Source organism: Dama dama, chromosome 15 (genome assembly GCF_033118175.1).
Source record: "Dama dama isolate Ldn47 chromosome 15, ASM3311817v1, whole genome shotgun sequence".
Lineage (NCBI taxonomy): Eukaryota > Metazoa > Chordata > Mammalia > Artiodactyla > Cervidae > Dama > Dama dama.
Window position 1 is genome coordinate 40,251,811 of NC_083695.1, and position 7,679 is coordinate 40,259,489.

Sequence of the window (7,679 nt, forward strand, 5' to 3'; positions counted from 1 at the left end):
ACTTGAAGCCATTCTCCTTGGTTGGCTGGCTCCATGCATGTGTTAGCACTGAGTGTGGTATCATTCCCCAGACCTCAGGCCACAAGAAATTGGTAAAGGGAAGTGCCATCTTTGCTAGCTGTGAATGGAAAACTATGCTTATTTCATAAGTAAAGGGAACTAAGCAAAACTATCAAATATTTGCTTAGTATCTGATTGGCTCCAAATTGGTAAATATCAGCAAGAATACATCTTAGAATACATATATAGTATATTTGATTTCTTCTTTAAGCCTGAGGGTCTTCAGAGTACTTAGCTGTAAACTGTGATTATCAAGGCTCATGTGTTCTCCCAAGAGTTTTGGAAGAAATAAATGAATAATATACATGAGAAAGAGCCATAGGTGCTTGTATGGTGGCTTCAACATCACCTTAAAACACCAGTGATTTTATTACTGGTGTTATTAATTTTGTTTCATATAGGAATTTTTTTTCTTTGATGTTCACTTGACATTTACCTTGAAAATATCTCTTATTAGTTTGATGTGTCCTGTGAGCTAATCACTTCATTAATACTGCTCTGATACTATAGCCAACTCCAGCTGAAATAATTTGGCACATGCAGTTCAATTCCGCTAGTGTAGTCTTTCAAGGATAAAATGGAAATGTCTAGAGCAAACCTGGAAGAATCCCAGAGCATGACTCTTCTGAATACACATCAAGAGGTGTCTTGTTCATATTCTTTTGTGGGCATCTCTCTCCATGGGCCACTGAGACACGTAAACAGGAACGATGTTTAATGAGTTTAACAAGTTAGGTAACCTTTAAGGCCTGTAAACCATACACAACTTGAACATGGCTAACCAGTGCCTTGGCACTGAAGTGGGCAAGGTGTTAAAGTCATATTTGCTTAGAGTGGCCACCTGAAAGTATTTTACTGGGTTAAGCTCCTCAAGTCTTGACATAAGGCAGATATCAAACTATGAGAGAACCTAGGAAGATACTTCTTCAGTATTAACCATCAATGCAAATATTTATAGTTCTCTTTCTACAAACAGAATGCAGAGACAAAAAGACTAACAAGGGGTTACGTAACCTTCCTATTTCCAGATCATACTAAAATCCAGCTCCAAAGTTGGAATTGTTTGTGTGTGTGTGTGTGTGCGCACGCGCTCAGTCGCTTAGTTGTGTCCAGAATTTGCAAGCCATGGACTGTAGTCTCCCAGGTCCCTCTGTCCATGGGATTTTCCAGGCAAGAATACTGGAGTGGGTTGCCATTTCCTACTCTAGGGGATCTTCTAGACCCAGGGATTGAACCCATGTCTCTTGCATCTCCTACACTGACAGGCACCTGGGAGTCCGGGAATTGTTTATAAAGAACTGCATATTTCAGTATATATCCTACTCAAACACCATTCCTTGTGTCTGGAATTTTATCCTGGAAATCCACTGCAAGCAATCTCTGTGTTACTTGTCTTGGCTCCTGAATTCTGATTTATCATCACTAGTAAGTGAGCTGGTGAGCATCACACAGGAGGTTCACAGAACTTAGCCTTTCAAGAAGTGTGGATTGAACTTCAGACTTCATGTACGATCTGGGTGACCGGATGTAAAGGCATGTTTTTCTGTCTAAAACACTATAGAACAATCCTTTGCCATGAGACTCTCCTCCATAGCTTGTGTGTTATATTTTATGGGGAGAGGTCAGGTATATGTTGGGTACATGCTCTATTTATCTCAGTTCTTAAAAATCCTCAATGGATAACAGGGAAGTCCAGTGACAATACTGGCCATAATATACCTTACTAATGCACACAGATACACAGTAGTAGCTTCTTTAGTTTTGGTACTTGGGATACAGGAGGAGGTGGAAGACAGGGAATGGGGAGAGAATAACTCATAACCTATCTGGGTTAAGCTGGTTATGACCTGATGCACTGTTAACCCAGGCTGCTTGCAAAAATAGTTGTTTCTGATCCCCATTACAGGGCCTGGGATGTGGTTTACACAGTTGGCTGAAAGCGTGGAGGTTTCTCTGATAAAGAGTGAAGCCTGGTGACAGAAGCTGACAAAAGTGAGGAGACTTTCTGGCCCAGTTATCTATAGAAGGACGAAACAGAGTAACAGTTACAGCTTATGGGAGTTCTGCTACCCAGACTTTCATCCACATGGGTGCCAGACCACAGTCCTAAATTCCTGATACATTTCCAGGCTTTCTCAGCATTCTTTAGGAATCAGGCAGGACCAGTTTGTAGGTTGAAGGTCCTCAGTGTTTGTATCAGACCAAATTAGCATAAGTAGACACCAAGAATCACTTATAAATAACTAACATATTTTGAATACTGACCATTCTCTCCCAACAGTCGTATGGAATAGGTATTACTATTATCCTTATTTTATAGATGCAAAATCTGTGATTTGTCTGAGTAGCTGTAAGTGGTGCAGCTTGCATTTGATCTCACATTTCATTTCCTCTGACATCCTTAAACGACTGAATCAGCCTTGATATACCTTGCCTCTGCAATGTGGTAAGTAAGGGCATCTGAAAGTACAAAAGGTAGCTACTTTCCTAGATCCATTAGATTAAGTTGACCTCTGGATTCTAGAATCTTGACTATAAGACGCAAATCAGAGAAACATGGCCAGGCCATTTACCTGTGATGTTATCTGTGGTATCTGTGGAATTCTTTGGTTCAGCATCTTAAAGATACAAACACAGATCAATTGAGAATATTCAATTCCATCCTTTTAATAAGGACAGTAGTTTACTACCCTGCTATCTTTAACTGAATATATACCGCAACCAAAAATATTACATGAATGGCAATCATTAGGTCCTTCTGATTAAAACTAATCAACTGAAGAAGTCTTGCCCCAGCCTGTGATAGGGAGCTGTCTGTGCCTCTGCCAGCTAGCCTCAGCTAGCACCCCAGATCTTTTGTGTAGGGATACCCACTTTTGAATTCACAGTATTCACCAGTAATCATGCATGTACAAACATTTTGACCTCTGTTTAGGGATGTCACTAATTTATCTCTAATTTATCACTCTTCCAAGTGGCTCTGAAAGATGGTGGCTGCAGACTTCATTAGCTCAGCCTTCAGAACTGCTTCTTGTATTCAGTAGTTACATTTTCTGGACTTCCGTCATGGTTCAGTGGCTAAGACTTTACCTTCCAGTGTAGGGGCTGTGGGTTCAAACCAGGTTGGGGAGCTAAGACCCTATATGCCTCCCCAGCCAAAACACCAAAACCTAAAACAAGCAAGATTGTAACAAATTCAATAAAGACTTTTAAAAGATCTTTAAAAATAATAGTTATTCATTCTTAATTTTCTGTCACTTTTACTTAAACAGGTTTTGCCTATATTCGTGTTTTTTAATGGGCCCTCTGACAATATGTTCTGTGAAAAGAAAAATAATTTTAAAAGAAGTTTCAAGAGACTCTGAATTCAATTAAGAAGTTCTTATCCTCACTGGCAGGTACTCTTACAGTGTATTCATTTTTGTTGGGCTCCTTATCAGATTTTATGGTTATACTGTGCTCCTTATACTGTGTTGTGATAAGATTTTCTCCTGTAGGATCCTGAAATTATTGACTGTTCCAATTAGAAAGTTCCTTTTGAGTTTATCTGAGTATCACTGATATTTGAATCTTTTCTGATTTTGGCTGACACTTTCAGTGTCAGAAAGTTTACTCCTAGTTATCCTATCTGCTATTTAATCTGGGGCATTTAAAAGGTTTTGACTAAAAGTTCTATACCATAAAATGAAATATCCTGCCTTGTGATTTCTACCCTGTTTTTTTCCTGGTTGGTCTCTTTGCAACTAGAAAAGTGGTTCTCAAAAGTTTATATGCATCAGAATGGGTATAACTGGAGGGTAAAACAAATTACTGTCCTCACTCTAGAATTGATAATTTTCTGTAAATCTGAGGAGAGGTCTGAAACTGCATTTCTAACACATTCCTGGATTATTTTGATGATGCTAATTCTCATTTTGAGACTCTCTGATCTGAATATGTCTTCTCTTCATTTTCTAAAACCTTTAAACCCCCCCAGAATAGCTTTTTGTCTCCCAGCTAAATAACCCCAGTTCCTTCTTTTGAGACTATGACTTGTCAACCATGTCACCATGCACTTGCCTGCTGTACCTGTCAGTCATTGAACTTCAGGGAGCCAAACAGACACCACAAATGAGTGAAACCATCAAAGGTGGCCATAGGATGGGTCAAGTAGGTAACAGCTGTTGATTTGTTATACAACTGAGCAGGCCTGACCTAAAGCATTCTCATGCCATTTTTTTCAAGCATCAAACCTACTTAATAAAAATATGCTTCCCAGCTGAATTTGACCCAGGGGATAATACTTTGGGGCCTGAAGGCATAGTAATTAAAATGGAGCTTGAGATCAGAATGTGTCATGTAAGTCAGCATATCAAGTTACTGTCCAGAGTTGTCTGATGCTTTTCATACATGAAGCCAATCCTAAAAATAACTTTTAGTACATTAAAAATAATTTTAAGGAGTTACCTAGCTTCTTAGTTATGAGATCAATATGTATCTCATGTTGATACCATCATGAGATAAATAAGAGAGTTAAAAAGCAAATATAATTGATGAGCTGGGCCATCCTAACTTTGCTTGTTGCCATTATTTAAAATTTAATTGCTGTATTATGTTTCCAGATGTTGATTTTAGACATTTTATCATATCCTTTATTGTTCAAAAGTATTTCTATGTATTTATAATATAGGTTATTTATGTTTCTTGGATGCAGAAAAATCTGTTAAAATGAAGCAAATATTTTTGAAACCTAACCAGATTTTTGTCTTTGTTTTCCCAGAAAGTTTTTCCATAGAATTGTGTGGCCAGGAGTTGAGCCTAATGCTTTCTGAATAAGGTATTAACAATATTGTAGTGTATGCTTGGAATTTAGAAAGGTGATTTATTCCTAAAGCTTCTTAGGGAAATGTCCATTTAGTAAGTGGTCTACATGCTTCTGCAGGGTTTTCTGGCTTGTTATACACACTGTTTCAGTCCACAGTCCAGTTCTGGCCCTTTCCTTAATTTTACCTTGTCTCTAGTTTGATTTTCTACATTCTGAATGTAGAATAGAATAGAATTAGCAGATCTCTAACTGCACGCCTTAAGTGTGGCAAAATTCATTCTGGATCAACTTTTCCAGGAGTTCTGACAAGATGCAACTCTCCTGCAGTATGATCAAGGCTGAACTTCAGCTCAAGAGCACCTGTCCTTCTGTTCACTTCAGTTCAGTCCAGTCACTCAGTCGTGTCTGACTCTTTGCGTCCCCCATGAACTGCAGCATGCCAGGCCTCCCTGTCCATCACCAACTCCCGGAGTCCACCCAAACCCATGTCCATCGAGTTGATGATGCCATCCAACCATCTTATCCTCTGTCATCCCCTTCTCCTCCTGCCCTCAATCTTTCCCAGCATCAGGGTCTTTTCCAATGAGTCTGTTCTTCGCATCAGGTGGCCAAAGTATTGGAGTCTCAGCTTCAACATCAGTCCTTCCAATGAATACCCAGGACTGATCTTCTTTAGGATGGACTGGTTGGAACACCTTGCAGTCCAAGGGACTCTCAAGAGTCTTCTCCAACACCACAGTTCAAAAACATCAATTCTTCGGTGCACAGCTTCTTCATAGTCCAACTCTTATATCCATACATGACCACTGGATAAACCATGGCCTTGACTAGACGGACCTTTGTTGGCAAAGTAATGTCTCTGTTTTTTCATATGCTGTCTAGGTTGGTCATAACTTTCCTTCCAAGGAGTAAGCGTCTTTTAATTTCATGGCTGCAATCACCAGCTGCAGTGATTTTGGAGCCCAGAAAAATAAAGTCAGCCACTGTTTCCACTGTATCCCCATCTATTTGCCATGAAGCGATGGGAACAGATGCCATGATCTTAGTTTTCTGAATGTTGAGCTTTAAGCCAACTTTTTCACTCTCCTCTTTCACTTTCCTTGTCCTTCTGTAGTCCCTTCTATTCCCACCAATATGACCCCTGCTTTGGTGACTCTTGCACTTTAAAAGCACCCAGGACCCTTTTCCAGTAAGTGTTCAGATAGGGCAGTGGCTGGGCCACTGTGGGCTGGAAGATGTTTTTAGATATCATCCCTTGGCAGGAGGTGAAGACTTGAGAGTACCCAGCAGCCAGCAGGCGATGCAAATGTATGTGTGTGTGACTGGTGGGATACTCAGGCCATGCTGAGAGGATGTATTGCAAACACAGCCACTCCTTTAGTGGCTGCACTGGTGAGGGGGGCATTCTCTGAGTTCTGAAGAGACCCTCAGAGTCTAGACTGTTTTTCATTTGCTTTTAAACTTGAATCTCCTGATTTTCAAAAACTTGAAAATTGAAACAAGGGTCTTAATAAAAACAAGACCCAGACCCTGTAGCCTAAAACATGCAAATCTACCAACAAAGTCTATGAGCTGATAGGAATGGACATCACACACTCCAGAGCAGAGGGCACCTGAACACTCCTGTTTGCAAAACAGTAAAGTGTCCATCTTTCATCTATTTCTGATAATGATCAGAGCTATCCATGCCCAAGTATTAAGTATTAAAGAAGTACATGCCAAATTTCACAAAATACTTTTTCTAAACCCAGAAACTTTTCTGTTTATCACTGTGTATATCAAAATGATAATAAAGAAAGAAAAAGATTTTAAAAAACTACTGATGTTTTGAAGTAGCTCTATTTTAGAAGAGAATTTTGACAAAACCTGAGCCTTGTTAGGAAAAAAAAATGATAAAGCAATAGTTTACAGAAAGGCTAGATGGGATTTTCAATCACCTTGTGCAAAACACAGAACAGATGTATGCTGAGGATCAGAAGTTTGTGGTACTCAAAAAGCAAATAGATCAGACCAAAACACAAAACAAATGCACAAACCCAACTCAGCCAAGCGATTAAGCTAGAGAGGCATGTTGAAGAGAAATGGCTGAGGAAAGAGGGCAGTAAGCTGGAATCTTGCACAGGCTGATTCTTACTGAGCCTTGTCAGAGGTTCTGCAGTACAGTCATATTACCAGATGCATGGAAGTCATTGTTTACTGGAACTGAGATAATACATGTGCTACGCTGTGCACAGTTGCCCAGTTGTGTCTGACTCTTTGTGACCCCATGTACTGTAACCTGCCAGCCTCCTCGGCCCATGGAATTTTTCAGGCAGGAAAACTGGAGTGGGTTGCCATTTCCTTGTCTAGAGGGTCTTTCCAACCCAGTGATCAAACCCCCATCTCCTGCATTTCCTGCACTGGCAGGTAGATTCTTAACCACTGAGCCACCTGGGAATCCAGAGATAATGCATGACTAAGGGTCAGTTAGAAAAAGCCTGTAGGTGTGATGATTGGAAAGTATTTATTTTGTTTTATTATTTTTATTTTTTTAATAATTGAAGGAAGGCTGCCTACTTCTCCTCATTGGAACCTTATATAGAGGAAAGCCTAGCAGAGCACAAAGGGATCAAAAAATCAGATGGGAGATAGTGCAAGGTTTTCTTATTGATTTTTTTTCTGGATGATCTAGCCATTGTTGAAAGTGGGGTCTTGAAGTCCTCTAGTATTATTGTATAGTTGTCTATTTCTTCTTTCGTATCTGTCAGTATTTGCTTATTATACTTAGGTGCTCCAATGTTGGGTGCATACATTTTTATGACTGTTATGTCTTCTT